The 21607-nt window shown below is 49.3% G+C and overlaps 1 long non-coding RNA gene and 1 pseudogene across 1 annotated transcript in view; both read left to right on the top strand.

The window, feature by feature from the left end:
• LOC144755340 (uncharacterized) overlaps window positions 1-21607 on the top strand; it is a 251895-nt gene that overhangs the window by 87944 nt on the left and 142344 nt on the right. The window contains exon 3 of the long non-coding RNA XR_013594879.1: window positions 6875-7012. This is a non-coding gene — a long non-coding RNA (uncharacterized LOC144755340). The remainder of the gene's footprint in view (window positions 1-6874; window positions 7013-21607) is intronic.
• Window positions 2382-3715, top strand: LOC144756489 (xaa-Pro dipeptidase pseudogene; annotated as a pseudogene).

Raw genomic sequence — 21607 nt, 5'->3', positions numbered from 1 at the left:
CTATTTCTCAATAAAATATAGTGCAAGATGCCTGATTTGAACTTAAAAATGTGATGGATTTCAGCAAAAACAAAATTATACTAATTTTTTACGGCCTTATAACTCTGTCCCAGTGACCAACTCTTTCTGACTTTGTGAAAACGTCAACGAAATATTGGTGGTCAACAGCTCTAGCAGGGCCTTGTTATGTATAATGTTTAAGTTGTGTGCTAACTTATGGTTCTCGACCTGTTTTTACATTTCACATACGCGCTAAGTCTTGTTCACATATCTTATGTGTTTTTTGGGGGGGTTGGGAGGTGGTGTACTCTCTTAGAATTTTCAGGTGGGCTCCAGGATTGGTATGGGAGCGTGGGCGGGGTGTTCATGACATTTTGGGGACATGTTAGTCCAGGCAGGGTGTCGTTTTAGAATGTGCATGTACCCTGGCTTTTAGGAACTCTCTTTCGTTTTTTCCCACACCTGCCCACCCTGTTATCTGTTGAATGAAGCAGGTGCGTCTTTGGAGGTCGTGTTTGTGGCGATGCTGTTGCTGATGGTGCTTGGTGGTTTGGTACACAACTTTAAAAGTTATTGCAGGAAACGTTGGACATGTTCAGACCCAGTTGTAGTTTTGAGGGTGGCGTGGGGAGTTTATAAATGGAATGAGATGGCAACAGTGCTGTATGCACAAGATTTGGATGCCGGGAGTTTGAGTGAGGAGAGTTGTGATCGCACTTTGGTAGGTTGCGTTGTGAAGGAAGGGTTGCTTAGGAGAGGGAGAAGTTTTTTTGGGATAGTTATAATAAAGATGTATAGTGACACCACTTTGATTTAGTATGTAAGGCTTAGAGCCAAGGTTTGTTATTAAAGCTAAGCACCTGTTCCATTAAAGCGGGCTTTTCAATACTATTACGTAGTCAGTCGTTCTTGAAAACATCCCCCCCTCCCCCGGATATCACAGATCCCAAGAAAAAGCCGTTTCAGTCTATATTCACCCAAGGATAAGGCCGACGCAGCCAGCATTATGATGTATTTCAATAAAATGGTCAGAATGTCTGCTTCGGTGCCATTTAGCTCCACAGAAACCTCATGGTTAAAGTGTACAGCTCAGAGTCACACACCACACTGGGAACGCCTCAGAGCTTTGTAAATATGGATGCATTGTAGCAGAAATAATTACAAATTGCTGTTTTATGTTACGCTTGGAGACATGACAACTGTTAACATACAGACTTGTTGCTCCATAGCGCTGTTAACAGCTGCCATAAAATATACTCAGCTTTCACAATACTTACTTTATCAGCTTTAGAAGGATGACAGGCTGTATTTCCCACCAACATTTCAACCCTGTTGTTTGTATGCAGAGCTTCACAGCAGATGCATTTACCAGCCGAGCTATCGCAAGCACCTGCACATATGTGGAATGCATAATTTGAGAGTATGTTAGCTTTTTTGTTGGGCACTTATAAATGCCACCTGGTTTCTGAGGGGTGTGCATGTATGTCTGCAGCTCTCTGAAAAGGATGGCCCTGCGTGGCCTGTTAGATCTTGGTTTTCCTTTTTCCACTTAGGGAATCCTCACCGACTGAAATGGCTTTAGGCAAAAGAATGCAGCAGAACCACTTGTGACCTCTTTTGCAGCCCAGCCAAAAAACACAGTGCTAGCTGCAGACTTTTCTGTCAGAGAGCCTTATTGGGTCTTGTCAGTGCTCCTTAAATTCCTTTGTGTTTATGTATTATGTGCGCTGTGTGACTAACTGTTCTGGTTGGCATAAAGGTGCCTAAAATTTGATGTCAAAATCACGGATATGATTTCTGAAAACAGACAAAGTAAACATTTTGCGAAAGGGGTTCCTCATTGAACCCACACTCTACCCTATCCTTTCCAAGAGCTCCAGATGCCTTAACCCTCTCATCTTTTCCACTCGGGAACATTGCAGATTCTACTAGGTAGTAAATTCAGCCTGCTGATGTCAAATGTCTCCTGTAATCAATGTATTGAATCATGGACTACTGTGAGGGTCGCAGAATACACAGCGTTTTACCCTCCACAACAAGTTAGATGCTCCAAGTATGTTGTAATTAGGGCTAAGCAGGATATATTCTGAAATTTGCTTTTCATAGTGGTATATGACGCCAACTGTGTAACAAATAAGTTCTCCATTCGGGTATCAGTACCCAGCCATTGCAGTGCGAGAAACTCCATTTCCCTGAAAGTTTTCAGAGCAGTGTAAAAAAAATGCAACGAATAAGTTTCCTTTGCCTGCCAAATGAAACTTCCAGGCAGTAATTGTGTGATTACAGCATTCATGTTGCTGGCTGTGATTAACTGTTGAGTCTCGTTAAGCACCGCTGTGGATACGAAGATAGGGGCTCCGAGTTTGGCATGAGATGCAACCATGTGTAGAGGACCATACTTCTGGCTGGGGAATGAAACCCATAAGGTTCCAGTTGCGCTCTTTGCACTAAACAGAAACCGGCTTCTAGCAAGACTGAGAGCGAACAAAGATGTCCAGAACAATTCCATTGTTATGCTGCAAGGAGGGGAAGAGACCCAAAGATACTGCACAGATACTGGGATTATTTTTCGCCAGGAGTCTTTCTTTCATTTGACCTTTGGAGTAACAGAAGCAGACTGCTACGGTGCTATTGATGTCGAAACAGGAAAATCGTTACTTTTTGTTCCCAAACTCCCCGAGAGCTATGCAGTCTGGAAGGGAAAGATTGAAAGATTCACCCACGGGATTATTTCAAAAAGAAGTATGAAGTGGATGAAGTGCACTATACAGTTGAGATTTCCAGTGTCCTGGCATCAAGGAACCCGTCCGTTCTTCTTACTCTGCGTGGCATTAATACCGATAGTGGAAATGTCTGCAAAGAAGCTTCATTTGAAGGAATTAGCCAATTTCAAGTGAACAACAAAATTCTTCATCCAGAAATAGTGGAGTGCCGTGTAATTAAGACCGACTTGGAGTTGGAAGTCTTGCGCTACAGTAACAGGATCTCCAGCGAGGCCCATAAAGAGGTTATGAAAGCGGCTAAACTGGGGATGAAAGAGTACGAATTGGAAAGCCTGTTCCTGCATTATTGCTATAAACGTGGCGGCATGCGGCACACGTCATACACTTGCATATGTGGCAGGGGAGACAACTCATCCATTTTGCATAACCGGCATGCTGGAGCCCCAAATGACAAGACCGTTGTTGATGGCGATTTGTGCTTGTTTGATATGGGAGGAGAATATCACTGCTATGGGTCAGATATCACCTGCACGTTCCCTGCGAATGGAAAATTCACTCCTGATCAGAAGGCCATCTATGAAGCTGTGCTTCATTCATCACGTGCTGTCATGAAGGCAGTAAAACCAGGTGTTGCCTGGCCAGATATGCATCGTCTAGCAGACAGAGTTCATCTGGAAGAACTGACCAAAATTGGCATTTTGAAAGGCAACGTGGATGACATGGTGAAAGTTCATCTGGGTGCAATATTTATGCCACGTGGTCTGGGACATTTTCTTGGCATTGACGTGCATGATGTTGGAGGCTACCCAGAGGGAGTTGAACGGAGTACGGAGCCTGGTCTCAAAAGCTTGCGTACTGGACGGATTCTTCAGGAAGGCATGGTGCTAACAATTGAACCAGGAATTTACTTTATTGATCACTTGCTCGACCAAGCACTGGCAGACCCCGCACAATCCCATTGCCAGTGTAAAGTTCTAAACTTGCTAGATTGATTCAGACATTGGCTCTGAGCAGCCGTCTGTGTCTGGCGTTTCTTGCAGAGCTAAAGTATTGTGATGAAAACTTCTCCTATGCACAGCCTTTCAGCAACCTCTGAAAAGCAAGAGCGCATGAATTGGTGAAATGCAAATGCTGATTTTTACAATGTGAACATTACTGAATATCTGTTTTTATAAGATGATCATCCCTCTCAGGTGATTCAGATATAAACTATGCATTCTGTGTAACTGCTTTCTTTAAATAACTGTCGATAATCACGTTCATCTGGATAGGCTGCTTCTGCTGATAGCACTCATAACGGTGTTGGAGGAGTTATTGCTGTGTGGGTCATGTGACGCGTTTGCAAAAAGGCATGAATTGTTATTTGTTATTATTATCATGTATGTGTTGACTTTGAGAGAAGGCGTCCAGTGTAGTTCACATGAAAGCTGAGTTTGATAGCTGCACCGATGGTAGCAGAGGGATCAATTTTGCATTTTTTACAGGTTTCTCAAAATGTAGATCACTTGAATATTAGGATCATGGCGGTTCTGCAACTTTTCAAGGAACTTATTTCTAGTCCACCTCTGTAGCCAGATCTTCCAGTTTTAAAGAACGTTGCTTGATTTCTGCCACTGCCAAGCCTATGCGTCACTGTCAGAGGCTTAATGCGCTGGACGTCTCTGGCAAAGTTCAAGTGACACTGCGAGCTCTGAAGGTTAGAGGTCACTTGCAACATTCAGACAAGGTCTCTGCATCACTAGTTTGTTTCACACCTATAGGCAAGACCACCAGAATTATGCGATTCTGTTGCCGTAGCGTTTTCCGCATAATCGGGGATTAGTAAGGTTAAATATTTGCCTTAACGCCGTTACCATGTGTAAAACTGTCAAAGTTATGAAGTAATACTATCACAGAGTGTGGCACATTACACTGCACAATTTGACTTTTCTTGATGCATAATCTAGCCAACCATGCCACATACTTTGGTCCTTCCCTGCCGCATAATTCCTGTGGCCTTGTCTCTAGGTGTTGCAGTATTACTTAGATTTAAGACATGCAAAACTATCCAGTAGTAGTCTGTGGCCATGCCCTCTCTGCCCCTCCCACCAACACATCTCCAAAACAGCGATAGTCTGTGGTCTAAAGCATTTATGTCATAGCTCTCTGTTGGACTCCATGATCACATGTTCCAATCCTAGCTTGCCCACTTAGCCTTTCATTTTTCTAAGGTCGATAAAATAAATACCGTTGAGTTGGATAACAATAGCATCCGCTTTTCCGCGTTAAGATAGCCATCGGTGAAAGTATGTTTTACCTAAGCATGCGTTATATACCTTGCTTTATTGACGGGTACATCACAACTTTAGGTACACATGTATGCATGTCATTCAGGAACACTAAGCTTCCCGGCTTATAGGAAGAGTAACACTGCCTTTGTCGCAGCACCTCACAGCTCCATCAAGTTTCTTGCCCATGTTTATGAAGCGACGTGTTTCAGAGTGTTGAAGTTATGCAAAGGGTGATGGGGCAGGAAATATGTTTTAGAACTCCCTCAGGGAGAGCTCTCCCTCTAAGCCTGTCTGGGGCATATTTTCTTTTTCTGGCTACTCCCTTGTTTACATCAAATATTTTTACTCCGTAATAATATCCCTGTACGTGCTTAATGTACTTAAAAAGGCAGCCTAGGGCATGTCTTGTACCATTTTAGAATGCATCATGTGTGATGTTTCAGAGGATTTTCTATGCCTTTAGAGAGGCAAGCTGCCGCGCATAACTATTAGAAGATATCCATGAGCTGAATAATGGTGTTTAAATTACCAACAATGTCCATGAAGTCTTCCTACACACTCCTTTCACATTTCCATTTTATATTTAAAATGCATTACCTTAATCAGTCCAGTTTGCGCCTTAGGCAAGACATCATGGCTCACATTAGAGGCTTTTACAAGTGTGAATGTATGAAGCTCTGTGGTTATACTGAATAAGCAGCTACCTATGTTATGCCATCTATTAATGTAATAACTGCACTTTCACAATTGCTTTATTAACCTTCCTGCTTTCTCAAATTTGCTTGAAAATGCACGATTTTTCTTCTTTTTAAAAAAAAAATTCTTGGGGGGGTTATCCCCCCAAACCCCCCTTTTGGGGTACGGGATCGCTCGCTGCGCTCGCTCGATATGGTGCTGTATGCAAATCACTTTGCGCCCCACCACTTTCAAATGTCACCCACCGTCCCTGACTATGACTCTTGCCAACCTGACTCGTCCCGGGGGGAAAGGCGAGTTGGAATGAGAAACAAGAAAAAACACTGGACTCTTGTCAGATGAAGTCATGTTGTTGTCTCTCAGGTTGAAGTGACTGGGCCTTCTAATCTTGAATAGTCAATCTGTATTCAATAATGCGTCTAAAGCACCCCAGATAAACAATCTAAGTAATCTCTCTTTAAAAGTCTAAGACAAATAAGATATTAATTTACTTTAAATGACAACGTACCACTTTTACTTGAAGCCCATGCAAACACTTCTTTAGTATATAAAGATATTGGTCTCAGATTCTTATTTATGGTGATTGGTAACCTTAAAACAACAAGAAGACATTTAACATTTGTATGATGCAATTTGTCTAGAAAACATTTAGAATTTGTATGATGCATTATGCCTTTTCTTAAAATCTGTTAGTTAGGGTTAGTCTTATTGTGGGTTATGGTTTAAGTATTTAATCGTACCTTTGATCTCTGAGAACCGTTTTCTAAAATGGGTTCTGAAAAAAAAACCAAAGAAAGAAAAAAGATACCCATACACAAGTAGTGCTTTGTAAATGCTTCAGCACACATGTAGGACCCTAGGTTTTGAAGGATTCTTCTGGGTTTTCAAAGAACAATTTTTAAACATTAGCTAAAGTGTCTTTTCACAAATGCAAACCATTGCTAAACTTTAAAAAAGTTTTTAATTCAGTGATCTTCACTAAAATGTTCAAAGTATTCGTAAATGTCTTAATTGTCATTAATTACTTCCAATCGTGACGTTCTTCTTTCGCCAAAGTATTATTTCTAAAGTTCCTCTTAAGCATCATATAAATGTTCTTACCGGCTTTTAGTTATCTACTGAGAATTTTTACTACCTGTGACCTCTTTTGCCTGGTTACGCGATCTTCTTTGCTTTCTCTTTCAGGAATTGTCCAGAAGCTGAATCAGGATCGCCGGAACAGGAAGATGGACCGGTGGAGATTCCCGAAGAAACTGAAGACACCTGGAGCTCCGGAGCACCACGAGGAATCGAAGCGGGTCCGATTTCTGACTCAGGATTCAGGTAGGTGGATGGAATCGGGTCCGGAGCATCAGCGGTGACGCTTTGAAGTGAAGCACCGTTTCTGTGAGCGGGTGGGGTTTTTAAAGCTGTACTTGTAGCGTTGCTGGCGCACGTGTAAGAACACGTGTATCCGACAAAGCGTTGGCACGTTGAACTGTAATGACAGTTGGTTAGGGCATATGGATTGAAGACAACGTGAATATCCCTTGTGGCATGGGATCTGTAATAACTGAAAGACTCATGAAAGAACAATAGGCATTGCTCACTCCTATTACAAAGTTATCAAACATGAATACAGAGATTTGGCAGAATGCAAGTAAAATGTAAATAAACAATATGAAGTAAGAGAGCTACCATACACATCTATTTTGTATACAGTAGAGACTAGTGAGTAATGTTACTAGAGTGCTACTGTACTTGACACTGCTGTTGCATTTGCAGTACCCTTAACACCTTTGACACGGTCCCTCATCCTCAACTTCTGGCCCGTCTCTCTAACATTGGAATCTCGGGCTTTGCTTGGGACTGGATTGAATCTTTTTAGAGCAGAATTATTCAAACTGTGGGGCGCGCCCCCCTGGGGGGGCGCAACGCCATCTTAGGGGGGGCACGCTCTCCACCATAAAATTTCCCCTTTCATTGTTTCCCACGGCGGAGAGGCAGAGTGGAGCTGCAGGGGCCCTAAGAAGGGGTGAAGACCATCAACGCCTGATTAACATGCAAAAAGTCTTTAAAAGACCTGTGAAGTACTCGGGTGCGGCTGTGTGTCTACAAAGCTGATGCTGTCTCATCCCGGGCTGCCACCCAGAGAGCAGGAGGGGGCGAGAAGCCCTTTAATTCCAATGGGCGTTGCGCGCCTGTTCTTGGCTCGTGTTCTCTCCCGCCGCTTTCAGAAATAGCACGATAAGTACTACGTGTTTCACTTCCAGACGCAATCAATGAGCAGCCCTAAAGGTAATAATTTTTTAATACACCAGCTTTACTGATTGCACGTATTGTAAATGATATCTGCAAAATTATTCACCGGCTCCTGGCAGCATAAACAAATAATGAAGACGCACTGAAGGCACCACGGAAATAGCGTCCCCTTCTCCAGAGTCCTTGCAATACTTGTCTAACAGCGTAACCAGTAAGATGAAAACATTTATTTTAGAGAGATTTTCGGGCTCCTTGTAGAAACCGCGCCCTTTCCGGTAGAGATTATTAAGGGTACAATTAAGGATCCAGATCTGTCTGGAGAACGGGAGGGCAGGGGCATCACACCCACGCTTTGCTGGCATCCAAAGGGAACTGGGACAGTTAAAGACAAGTGGGAGGAGGCAGGAGATGAAACACATAAAAGGATCTGGGATTAGAACGGGGCATAGAGTGAAAGAAAGTGTAGGAAGGAGAATGAGAGGAAGAGGGAGAAGCAGAGCACGATGGAGAGTGGAAGAGGGAGAGGCAGAATGGAGGACGAGAAAACATGGGAGGGGAAGGGGATGAACGAGGCCTTAGAAGTGAGGAGAGGTATATACTGAAAGGTGAGAAACAGAAGGCTGGCAGAGGAGGAGAGAGGTTAGGAGGTATGAAAAAAATGGGTGGTAGTAGGAGGAAGAGGGAGATAGGAAGTGAATGTGGAATAGAAGGGAGTGAAAAGAGAAAGGAAGAGATAGAAAGCGAAATGGGAAAGAAGAAGCATAAAATTGGGCAACAAAATGGAGGGAAAGGGAATGAGAGAAGATGAGAGTGTGTGTGAGGGAGAGCGAAAGAGGAAAAGAGTGCAAGTGAACGAGAATAAGTGAAAACAAGAACGTGAGTATGTTATTTATGTATTTATTGTTTTGCAAAGTGTTTAACAGTGGTCTTTTTGTCACTTACAGTAACATATGGACCGCCTGGGCTCACCATAGCGCGCCTAGGTAGAAAAAGCATAAGTATGAGAAACCCATTTTCCCCAGCATATGCTTATTTGCACTTTTCTGCAAATGGATTGAGAATAAGTTGAAATTAGAATCTTTTGTGAAAATAAATGTCATTCTCCTTCCAGAAGGGCTTTTCAAATGTGCCAGAATTTTCTGCAGGTTATTTCGTTCATGTGTTATCGGAAACAGAAGCACTGCCGTAATTCGCTTACTGCTCACCGACTGCAGTTTAAACTTTACACCCAGTCATGAGGGCTGCTCCTCCAACCACAGGGACTAAGAAGCCATAAAAATCTTCCCCGTGACCCTAAACCAGAGTTATTCAAACTGTGGGGCGCTCTCCACCATAAAATTTCACCTTTCATTGTTTCCTACGGCGGAGAGGCAGAGTGGAGCTGCAGGGGCCCTAAGAAGGGGTGAAGACCATCAACGCCTGATTAACATGCAAAAGGTCTTTAAAAGACCTGTGAAGTACTCGGGTGCGGCTGTGTGTCTGCAAAGCTGAAGCGATCTCATCCCGGGCTGCCACCCAGAGACGCAGGAGGGGGGGGAGGGGGTTTGAGAAGCCCTTTAAATCCAGTGGGCGTTGCGCGCCTGTTCTTCACCCATTTCAAATGGGGCTTTTGGAATAGAGAACAGCAGCTGATTAGCACATAGGAATTTCAGCACTGACGAGCCACCAATGAGGTGGACAGCACCACAGATGGCAGGAAGTGCCGCGAAATTTGCTTGCACAAAGCTCCTGCATACTACTACCTTTTGGTAGTGTGGCACTTCTTCACGCCTGCTATTTGCCCTGCGTGCTGCCTCGCTGTGAAGGGTTATGCCTCTGAGCATTTTAAAATCACCAACAGGTAAGTCAGATCTGAAGAAAAAGCGAACAGTCAGTCCTTCTTCATAGGGCATCTGCTTGCCTGAAAGTAGTATGTTCACTTTCGGTTTCACAGCATAGTGAACATCGCATACTCCCTGTATCCTATTTTTGACTGTCTCATTAATGTCTGCCTCTTTCTTTTGTTCTATTGTGTATTGTGGAGTGGTGTGGCTCACTGGTTAGAGGCAGCAGACCCGGGAGCAGAAGTCAGCCCAGGACCAGGGTTCAATTCCCGACGCGGCAGGGTCGTGGACCAGGGTCAGCGGACTCGACATTTCTCGCCTCGGTGCCTACTCTAACCTGGGGTCCCACTCGGCAACTCTGGGCATTAGCTTGCCTAATCTCCACAACGGCCCCATCAACGCCGGGGATGCCTGGCTCCACCTTGGGGATTCCCAGTAGGGACCATCCCACAGGGAAAGACAGGACGGGTTCCCCAGCGGTATACAGCGCCGGGACGCCCCTTTGCTGGGGCAGCTGTGCGCTTTACAAGTATACGACATTTAACATTAACATTTATTTGATTGGGACTTTTATAATCCTCTGCCAGTAAATGTTCGGTTACTTCACTGGGCAGTTTTGATTAAAGCCTGGCACCCTCAGGCATAAAACACCCTAATTAAAGCCCCCTACAACATCCATTGTACGATAGGCAGAGGCTTCGCATCTTCAGGTTTAGCACCCTACTCTAACCTCAGCATCCTAGTCCCTCACCTAGATATGGTGCAGGGTTGTGCTTTTCAGAGAGGCACCTCCAAATACAGCCTCTTTCTCCAATCTTCACAATCCTGGGACAGTCTTGGCATCTTGTGCCAGAGCACCCATAAATACAGCAACATACTAAAATGTACCCCCAGGGCACCCTTCTACATGTGATATACACCTGACATTTTTAGGCACAGCAGCTGGGACATTAACCTCCTAGGTCACACATCCCAGACACTGGGTATCCTTTGGCCTACTGTTATATGTTCAAACTTGCACCCTTCAGAAGCAAATCACTAGCATTATGATAAAAATGCAGGGTCTAGAGCACTACAGAAGTAGAAAGTTCCTTTTCATCGGCTGTGAAGGAGAAAGCCTTCAGCCTCAAAGTCTATCCCAGGGATGAACTTGTACCAATCACTACCCCAGAGGAGCGTCCTGCTTCACCTGATCCCAGAAATCCTGACCACTACCATTGTCCCAAAGAAGACACCTGCCTCACTACCAGGTCCAGGGAACAGGGACATCTTAGTGATTTTGGGGGGGCCATATTCAGCACAGCTTTGAATTTATGGTCCAGTTTCAGCTCTTTCATGCCCTTTTCGGTCTGGTCACTGACTGTGGACTGGCACACTGGTCCAAATTCTAAATGTGTTGACATTTCATATTCAGGGATAGTGACGTGTGTATTCAATATTGTAACACAGCGGCAGCTCACTAATATTACTGCAAATAATCTCTGTGACACCCTCCCATTTCTTGTGTGTGTAGTGCTGTTTTGTTCTAAAATAAACTTTTTTATGGGTGTTGCATGAAACAAACACAATTGTCTGCAAAATGTCTTTAGTAGACTCTCACACATCACCACAGTAAAAATAAATTAAAGGAAAATCCTATTTAAAACAATCTGTTTAAGAATGATTCAAGATAGTCAGGGTAAGACTCTCTCCAGAACAGAGCTGGCTCTATCAGGGGTCCCCCTTAAAGGCTGAGGCCCTGGGCCAGAGCCCACGTTGCCTATGTCTTAAAGGGTGTCAACTGCTTTTTTCATGGAAAGAGAAGCTGTGATAGGATGGGCAGTGCAGGAATGGGGAGTTTTTTCTGGGAGGTGAGAATGGGGCAGTGCTGCTTAGGATGGCCAGAGTTGAAATTGTTTTTTTTAATGCCATTGGACAGTCCTTCTCAGTGGAGAGCATTGTCTTTGAATGGTACTCATTTTATTGACCACAGAAGTTTCTTTGAGGAGGACCTGTAACAATTTGCACACATTTTATCTTGAACATTTTAGGTTTGGACTGTGTAGTAAGCCTCTGTCATTTCACCACACCAACTCGCAAACCTGCAGTTTTCTATTTTTTTGCAAAAACAATTTTTATTGGCGTTTCAGAGAAAGACATTCAAGATACTGGTCATTGTTTACATGCACACTGAAGAGTGTAGGAAGATGAGTCTTTTCTGAGAACATACCATTTAGAAAAACAATCCCACAACCGGTCCCTCCCTGGATCCCACCCCCCTAGTCAGTGTGCCAGTGTCCTCCGTCCAACAGTTAATGCTCCACAATCCCTCCCTCCTTCCGGGCAATTGAAGGGGAGGTAGATGATGCTTCCCAGTGGGGGGCCTGAACCCTCACAACCTTTGTCTTTATTCATGGCAGGTGTGTGTCGTATCCGGAACAGGGAACCTCACCCCTACAGCCCCCTATGGCGTCGGCGCCTCACTATCCTCCTCCCGGTCGCCCTCAGGGAGTCGCAGCTCGGCCACAAGGGCCTCCCACGCTCTGGCTGTGTCCAGTGCCCTGTCAGTATCTAGTCGCCTGGCCTGTCGCAGCTGCAGTGCGCCCTCTGCCGTAGCCCACCTCTCCAGTGTAGATCGCCAGCGCAAGTAGCTGGGGCCCTGGCTGGATTTCCAGTGCATGGTAATTTCCCGTTTGGCCAATATCAGGCCCAAATCGAAGAATTTGCTGGTGACGCGGGTGCGGGGGGTATGAGGGAACCACAACAGCAAGCACACGCCCATATCTGCTCCAATATTCCGATCCGTGACAGCATTCAGGCAGGCCATCACCGCCTCCCAGTAATCGGTCAGCTTCACACACGCCCAGAACATATGGGCGAAATCCGCCTCCTCCATACCACATCTAGGGCAGAGCGAAGGCGCGCCCTCAAAGTACTGCGAGATCTTGACCGGTGTCAGGTAAGCTCGGTGAAGAGAGAAGAATTGGATCATCTGGAACCTGGCATTCCTCGTGCCTTTCCATGCACGCCGCAAAAGCTGCGGCCAAGTCGTGTCGGGAATCGGTCGACCAATATCCGCTTCCCATTTGGCTCTCAGTCCGTCCAGGGGCTGCAGCGTCGCCGACGACAGCCTCCGGTATAGACAGGTGACGGCCTTGTAAGTACCAGCCGCCATAACCACATACTGACAACTCTCAGACGTGGGCGGTTCAGAGAGGCCCTTCCTCCAGTGGCGCTGGATGCTAGCCACGAGCGAGGCGTGCAACAGGTAATCCCCCCTCGGGAGGTCGTAGACATCACGCAGCTCCTGGAATGACAGCAGCGATCCCTCCTTGTACAGATCACCGACCATTTGCAGGCCTAGGTCCTCCCAGGTCGCCAAAGCTGACCAATCCCCTCCATGCGGGAAGGCAGTGCACATCCCCAGTGGGATTTCCGGGGCATATGGGCGAGCGACGCCGGCTCGTCTATGGCACCGCAGCCAGCAATTGCGGATCGTCCGTTCCTCGCTGGAGAGTAGGGAAAGGTCCAGCTTCTGGGCCAGTATAACGAAGGACATGACATGTCTCGGAAGGAAGCCGCCTGCAGCCCCCTCCGGTCCTCTGAATTCAAGAGCCACTTCCTGAGTAAGCCATTGCAGCTGGGCCGCTAAGTAGTACCATTCAAAGTCAGGGGCGGCTAGTCCCCCGTCCGACCTAGGGCGCATCAGTGTGGTCAGCGCTACTCGCCTCCTGCCCGCACCCCAAAGGAACTCGGTGACCAAGGATCGCAATCTGGCGAACACGGAAGCCGGGATCCAGACTGGTAGAGTGCGAAACAAATATAAGAGGCGGGGCAGCGCCACCATTTTGAGTAACGCCACTCGCCCCGCGATCGCCAGCGGTAGCGTCCGCCAAAACCCCATACAGCCTCGCAGGTTCCGGATCGCTCTTTCGATGTTACCCTCCAAGAGGTCCAATTGGGACCGGTATATACGCGTACCCAGATAAGGGAGGCAGTGAAATTCCCACCGCAGCTCATCCTCTGGTTGGGAGTCGTCCGCTCCTGACCCTAGCGGGAAGAGGCATGACTTCTTCCAATTGACCCTTAGTCCCGAAAGGTGGCCGAAATCCGATAACAGGCGTCTAGCCCCGCGTAGGGCGGCGTCCGCATCGGCCAGAAACAGTAGGCAATCGTCAGCGTAAAGGGAGATATAGTGCGTGTCGCCTCTTAGCTGTAAGCCCTCATATGCCTGACCCAGACGGGCGTGAGCTGCCAATGGCTCTATAGCTAACGCAAACAGGAGAGGGGACAAGGAACAGCCCTGTCTAGTTCCACGTTCTACCCTGTAAGGGGCCGAAATAGTGGCCCCAGTCTTGACTCGGGCTGTGGCCGCAGCATAGAGCAAGGAGGTCCATTTCACATATCGCTCACCCAGGCCGAAGGTCTCCAGTACGCGAAGCAAGTACGGCCATTCGACGCTGTCAAATGCTTTCTCAATATCAGTTGACAGAACAGCGGGTCCTGGCAGGCCGTCAACATAGCCCTCCATGACCCGAAGCAGTCGTCGCACACAGGTAGCGGTAGTGCGCTGGGGGATAAACCCTGCCTGGTCCCGGTGTACCAACGCTCGCATGTGGGGCAGCAATCGCGTCGCAAGAACCCTGCTCAATATTTTATAGTCCGTTGTGAGCATGGACAAGGGTCTGTAGGCCGAGCGTGAGGTGGCGTCGCCGTCCCGCTTCAGTAAGGGAATCACCAAAGCTTCCCGGGTCGACGAGGGGAGAGTCCCCGTGTCCCACGCCTCTCGGTACACCACAAGCAAGCGCGGCACCAACACGTCAGCATAAGCTGCATAAAACTCGATCGGTATCCCATCTGTACCGGGAGTCTTCCGGCGAGCCATCTGTTTAATGGCCACCCGAATCTCACCTTCAGAGATGTCACCGCCCAGTGTGGCCACATGGTCAGGGTCTAGTCGGGGGAGCTGCGCCACCCGGAGGAACTCGTCCAAGTCCTCTAGCATACACGGTGTCGCACTCTTATAAAGGTGCGCGTAGTATGTGAAAAACTGGTCATTAATCTCCGATTGGGAGTAAACCTCAGTCCCTTCCGGTGTAGCGATAGCCACAATCGGGGTGCCACGAGTTCCTGGAGAGGCCAGCCAAGCCAGGAGCGAACCCACTTTGTCGCGCTCAGCATGAGCTCGAATCAGGAACTCTTTATAATCAAAGCAGCGCAGCTTTTCCATCACTGCCGCCTCGGCCTCCCGCGCCGATGAAACCGCCTCGCGAGCTTCCGGGGCTGCGTGGAAGCGCCTCTCCTCCTCACGCAAGCGATCCTCGCTCTTCGTGAGGTCCCGCAAGAGAGTTTTCCGGACTCCCGCCGTGGCCGATATGCATAGACCCCGAACCACCGCCTTAAAAGCGTCCCATTCCAGCGCTCTACTAGAAGCCGTGCCCGCGTTATCGCCAAAGTAGCCCTCCACCCCGATACCTACTTCTGTTCGAAATACCGGGTCCTCAAGCGCCAGCGGGTTCAATCGCCACGTCGGTATAGCTTGGCGTTGCCGCGTCCAGTGGAACGTTACCAGACAAGGGTTATGGTCAGAAATTGTCTTGGCCAGGTACTCACTATGACGGACCAGGCACTGAACATCTGGCGTGCAGAGAATGCTGTCAAGGCGAACATGAAGCTCGTGCGGAGGGGAATAGAACGAGAAGTCTTTCTCCGTTGGGTGTTGGGTACGCCACGCATCAACCAGGCCCCAGCCACTCTGCCACGCTCGCCTACTCTGCGCTAGCCTGTGCGCCGCTGCCTGCGCCAGTGGAGGGTGAGACCTGTCCATCCCCACATCAAGGACCGAATTAAAGTCCCCCCCTAATATGACTGCATTGGCTAATACAGACGCCAGCTTCCCTGAAAGACGCGCAAAAAAGGCAGGTTGGTCTACATTGGGGGCGTATATACAACAGAGTGTGACATCCCTCCCGTCCAATCGGCCCTGTACAGCCACGAACCTCCCCTCAGGGTCAAGCACCGTCTGCAGCGGCTGAAAGGGGACCCCCGCCCGCACCCAGATCAGGACCCCTCTCGCAAATGCCGAGTAGCTCGTGTGAAACAGCTGACCCCGCCACCTGCGCTGTAAAGCCCGCCCTTCGCAGTGGTCAACATGCGTCTCTTGCAGAAAGGCTATGTGTACCCCCCTACGGACAAGATAGGCATGCACCTTGTGGCGTTTCAGCATGGAGTTCAGTCCCCGTACATTCCAGGTCACACATTTGAGGTCAGGTATGGTCCCCATTCACAACAGTAAAAGTAGCTCCGTCGATAACCCAGAGTCTGGACACACTGACATCACCCCCAATCCAACCCCAGAACATCACCCAACAACCCCCTGACCCACCCATCCCCAGAACAGGCCCTAAACAGCAGAGTCCCATCCAAATGTCAATAACCTCAGTTGAAACGTCTCCGGTAACTACCAGAGTCCCACAATAGGTGTGAGGAGGAGGGGCGGCTTGTCGCTACCTCCAATAGGGCGTGAGCGAACCGTGTCCCCTGGCCAGCCCTCCCTATCGTGTCCTCGATGCCCCATATCCCCGCTACCGTAGTGGTCTAGATCGCCAGCAGCGGGAGGGAATCCCCCCAGCACCCCGTAACAACCCAACACTCCCAGCCACGTGCCTTCGCCCCAGTCCCAACCCAATTGTCCCACAGCAAATACAATACCAGCAGGACAGGTCCCGAAGGTCACTCATCCAATAAATCATCAGCCGTCCCAGGCGTGACCGAAGGTAGTCCCTTATCACCAACACTCGATTCCTCCGACACTGCTTCCTCCGAGCCCATTTTGGAGCCCGTCTCCGCTGCAGAGAGCACCGCCACCGCCTTGGAGATGTTTGAAACCGCCTGAAGGGCCTCCCTGCGTTCTAACTCGGTTTGCGAGACAGAAGGTGTTCCAGCCTTCGGCGGTCTCCTCCTGGGTCTCCGGGATCGCCTGGATCGTTGCGGCTTCCTCCGTTGTTCGTCAGATGCAGGGGGACCATCCGTCCCAGCTTTATAGAGCTCCAACCAGTCCCACACTTCATCTGGAGAGTCATAGAAAGAAGATTTACCATCCATCATAATCCTCAGACGCGCAGGAAACAGAAGCGAGTAGCGGATGCCCTCCTCCCGTAATGCTCTCTTGACTGCCAGAAATGTGGAGCGTTGCCTCTGCACCTCTAGGGAGTAATCCGGGTAAATAGAGACCTGAGCGTTGTCCACCCGGTAGGGCCCCAGTGCTCTCGCCCTCTGCAGGATAAGATCACGGTCCCTGAAGTGCAACAAGCGCGCTACCACTGGGCGTGGTGGCCTGCCCTCCGCTGGGGGTCGAGCTGGCACCCGATGGGCGCGCTCCAACGTGTAAAACTGGGTCAGGCCCTCCGGCGCCACCACGCTGCGCAGCCAGGGCTCCAGGTAGCCTACCATGTCAGTCCCCTCGATTTTCTCCGGCAGGCCAACCACGCGGATGTTGTTGCGGCGATTGCGCCCTTCCGCGTCCTCCGCTCTCTGCTCCAGGAGGTGTACCCTGCGCTGCAGCTCCCCTATGGCAACCTCGTTCGCCTTGGTCGTCGGTTCCAGCACGTCCAGACGGCCTTCAGTCTGCTTGACCCGGTCCGCTAGCTTGCCGTGGTCCGCTCTCAAAAGTCCCAGGCCCGTGGACACTTGGCCGATATCCAGACGCAGGGCCTCCCTGGTGTCTGCGATGGCCTGTAGAATCTGCTCCAGTTGGCCTTGAGGCAGGCCCGACGGCGGCCCCTCACTCACGGCAGAGCTCTGGCTGCTCGCCGCCCCCTCCTCCACGTCCGTCGGGGGCTTCCGAGGGCGCCCCATGGTTCACAAGGCCCCACTACTCCCCTCCTCCCGGAGGGCACAGAGTGCGCAGAAGGATTCCCGGTAGTTCCTCACCGCAGCCCAGCACTTTTCAGCCAGGGGTTCAGGCGATCAAAGCATGTGTATCCCCTCCAGGCGGGCAAGCCGTGTCTCAAAGCAAAGCAAAAGGGGGGCCAGTCCCAGTATATAGTCAGCCAGCACCAGTCCCGGGAGTTAAGGCTCCCAGTGCAGAGGATTCCCCAGTAGATCAGCCCCCAGGTCTACAGCTCCCAGCAGAGCGTTCCCGGTCGAGATACCTCAGTGGCCCCCCCCAGTGTCGGAGCCCCGGAGCATCTACCGAGTAAGGCAGGCAGGAGGAGTGGGGGGAACGTCACCAACCAGCAAATGCCCCTTCCTGGGGGTAGGCCGCGGATCTGAGAGCCCCCGCCAGCACCAGCGCTGGTCCGATCAGTTCTCCGGGGGGGGGTCCCACCAGCTGCCGCCGCCCCTGCACCACCGCGTCCGTCCGACAAGGTCCCTGCGGTTTTGCCGCCAAGCCGGCCTGCGCGGGCGGCAGAGGCCGAGCAGCCCGCACCGCAGGTCAGCCGCTCGCACACGCGAGGCCGGGGATCCCGCCGGGCGCCCAGGCCGCCCACAATGGCTGGCGCTGTGTCAAGGCCTCCTCGGTCAGCGCGCCACTCTCCGCAGAATTGGGGCCAGCGATGGCCCTCCTAAACCCAGGCAGGGGTACAGGTGAGCGCTCGGCAGCGGGCGCCTCCGGCGGGTCCCGGTCGCCGGTTGTCGTCCGCGACCCCAGGCCGCCCGGTAGGTGTCCAGGTCCGGGGGCGCGAAACTCTAGGTCCCCGGCTCCACCTCACTGGTGCAGGCCTCCAGATGGCACGTCGGCTCGCGTCGCGTCCCCGGCTCTGGGAGCTCCGCTCAGGGCACCGGATCGCCGACAGGCAGCCCCAGACCCCGTACACTGGCAACGGGCGCCTGAAAGCAGGGCAGAGGCAGGATAATCACAGGAGAAGTAGCGGGCCGGCCGGAGCTCGCTCAAGCTGCGACCACCATCTTCAAGCGGCAAGCCACGCCCCCAACCTGCAGTTTTCTAAACACTCTTACTGTGTTTAACATTATTAGCCAGATATGGACTGGGAAATGCGGATGACAGTCAATTATGTAGAATACCAGGTTCCAGAATTTTTTGTCAAGTGGTGGGGGGGCACGACATCTAAATAAATTCAGCTGGGGGGGCTCAACCTAAAAAAGTTTGAAGACCTCTGTTTTAGAGGATAGAACACAGCAGGTATGGCTGCTCCCCTTTTCCTTGTGCCCAAGAAAGGTGACTACAGGAGTTTCGCACGGCTCTGAGCCCCCTTCTCTTCAACCTTTACATCACGCCTCTAATCTATCTGGCGGAGGAGCTGGGAGCTAAGATCATAACTTATGCAGATGATACTCAGCTCCTCTTTACATGGAAGGAAAAAAATGTGTTCCCCGACTTAGCCAAAAACTGTCTCTCAGCCGTTTTTGGGTGGCTCGCAAGAATCGCTGCTCAAATGCAATGAGGACAAGTCTGAGGTCCTTCTTTGTGGGTCTTTCCCTCTCCGTTTTAGAGAAGAACTATGGCCTGCATACTACCTCAGGCCAAACTCAACTGCCAGTCCGGTGAAGAATCTTGGGGTCTAGTTTAGTGAGGACCTCAAATTCTCACCGCAAATAAAAAAACTGTACGGAGTGTGCTTCTACACTGAAATCACTGAGAACATTTCTGACATTGCTGTCTAGATCGGCTAAGGAAATGGTGATTCGTGCCCTCATTTTGTCACGGATTGATTATGCCAATGCGTTATATATTGGCCTTCCCTGAAACCAGCTAAAAAAGCTGCAAACTATTTGAAACGCAGCAGCAAGAGTGCTGTTGGGCTTCTCAGGCAGATCAAGTACAAGGCAACATCTCCGGGATTTGCATTGGCTCCCAGTGGTGCAACGCATTTTGTTCAAGGCCCTTACCCTTGATGGCATATACAAATCTGGGCCGCTATATCTGAGGAGACGCTTTGACTTCTATGAGCCCCAAAGACATCTGAGATCAGCAGCACAATGCCTTGCAGTTATCCCCCGTTTCTACCTTGCTCAAACAGGGGGGGCAGCTCTCTTTCCTTCAAGGCGGCCAAGGCTTGGAATGCCCTCCCATATGAACTGCGACACACACAGGATCTCAGGCTGTTTTAAAAGAAGTTAAAGACTTTGCTTTTTAACTAAAAGCTCAGCTCCTGCTATCACCGTTTCTCCTGTCTCCTGTAGTTGACTCTCGCGCCGGGACACTCCTGAGGATCCGTGCACATTACAAGTGCTGAATAACATAACGTAACATAACATTACATAAGAATAGCTTAAACTCTCGCAAATGCGAGACCTATTGCATTGTAATAAAGGGCGTTCTGACCGCTTGTTAGATTGTAAATATCAGAGAAAGAGACCGGCCTGCGATGTCTTCAAAGTAGTGATAAATAGTGCAGTGAAGAAGATGTGTAAGTGTTGTAAATTACAAAGACACAAAGTGTGAAACGAGAGTTGCATATGATCCGAGCTATAAACACTAACAAAGCACTCCAACACCTTTCGTTCTGTGATTACACTGTTGCAGCTCAGGAGGAAGAGCAGGGGGGCTATTTCCTGCCCTCGCCGTGATTCGAGTGTGCAATGGAATTGGGTAATGTGATTGCTATCTTTGGCCTAATAAAAAACACTCCAGCTGTAGTAGGGCCTTGGCTTCACCTCCTGGTGCAGGGTGGGCTGTGCTTTATGGCAGGCATGGAGGGAGGGAGGGATGGTCTCAGCTGAAGGTCCGACCTCTTACAGTGCCCCTGCTATTACTAGTGAGCGAGAGATGCTGAGGTGGTGGTATTGGTATTGGTATTGGCGATGGTGGTATTGGTATTGATGGTGGTGGTATTGGTGGTGGTGGTGGTATTGGTATTGGTGGTATTACTGGTGCTGGTATTGGTGGTGGCAGTATTGGCGGTGGTGGTATTGGCATTGGTGGTAGCTGTGTTGGTGGTGGTATTGGTATTGGTATTGGTGGTGGTACTGATATTGGTGTTGGTGGTACTGGTATTGGTGTTGTTGATTGTATTGGTGGTGGTGGTATTGGTGGTGGGGTATTGGTAGTGGTGGTATTGGTGGTATTGGTGTTGGTGGTATTTCTGGTGATTGTTATTTGTACTGGTGGTGATGGTGTTGGTATTGGTGGTGGTATTGGTGGTGGTGGTATTGGTATTAGTGGTATTAGTGATGGTGATATTGGTGGTAGTATAGGTATTGGTGGTGGTGGTTTTGGTGGTATTGGTGGTAGTGGTGTATTGGTGGTGGTTGTGTTGGTGGTGGTAGTGGTGTTGGGACTGGTGGTGGTGGTATTGGTGGTGGTGGTATTAGTGGTGTTATTAGTGGTGGTATTAGTGGTAGTATTAGTGGTGATGGTGGTATTGGTGGTGGTGATATTGGTGGTGGTATTGGTAGTGGTATTTCTGGTGATGGTATTAGTGGTGGTGGTATAGGTGGTGCTGGTGGTGGTGGTATTGGTGGTGGTGGTATTGGTGGTATGGGTGGTGCTTTTGGTGGTGGTGATATTGGTGGTGATGGCGGTATTGGTGGTGGTATTAGTATTGGTATTTGTGATGGGGATTTTGGTGGTGGTGGTGTTAGTGGTGATATTGGTGGTGGTATTGATGGTATTGGTGGTGGTGGTATTGGTATTGGCGGTGGTATTGATATTGGTAGTGTTATTGGTGGTGGTATTAATGGTGGCATTGGTGGTGGTGGTCTTGATGGTGGTGTTGGTGGTCGGTTGATTGGTGGTGGTAGTGTTGGTGGTATTGGGGGTGGTGGTATTGGTGGTGGTGACATTGGTGGTGTTGGTGGTGGTATTAGTGGTATTGGTGGTGGTGGTGGTATTGGTGGTGTTAGTGGTGCTGGTATTGGTGGTGGTGGTATTGGTGGTGGCAGTATTTTTGGTGGCTGTATTGGTGGTGGT

This window comes from Lissotriton helveticus, chromosome 5_1, assembly GCF_964261635.1.
Source record: "Lissotriton helveticus chromosome 5_1, aLisHel1.1, whole genome shotgun sequence".
Lineage (NCBI taxonomy): Eukaryota > Metazoa > Chordata > Amphibia > Caudata > Salamandridae > Lissotriton > Lissotriton helveticus.
Note: the sequence above shows the minus strand (reverse complement) of the source record. Positions and strands in the feature narration are given on the sequence as shown.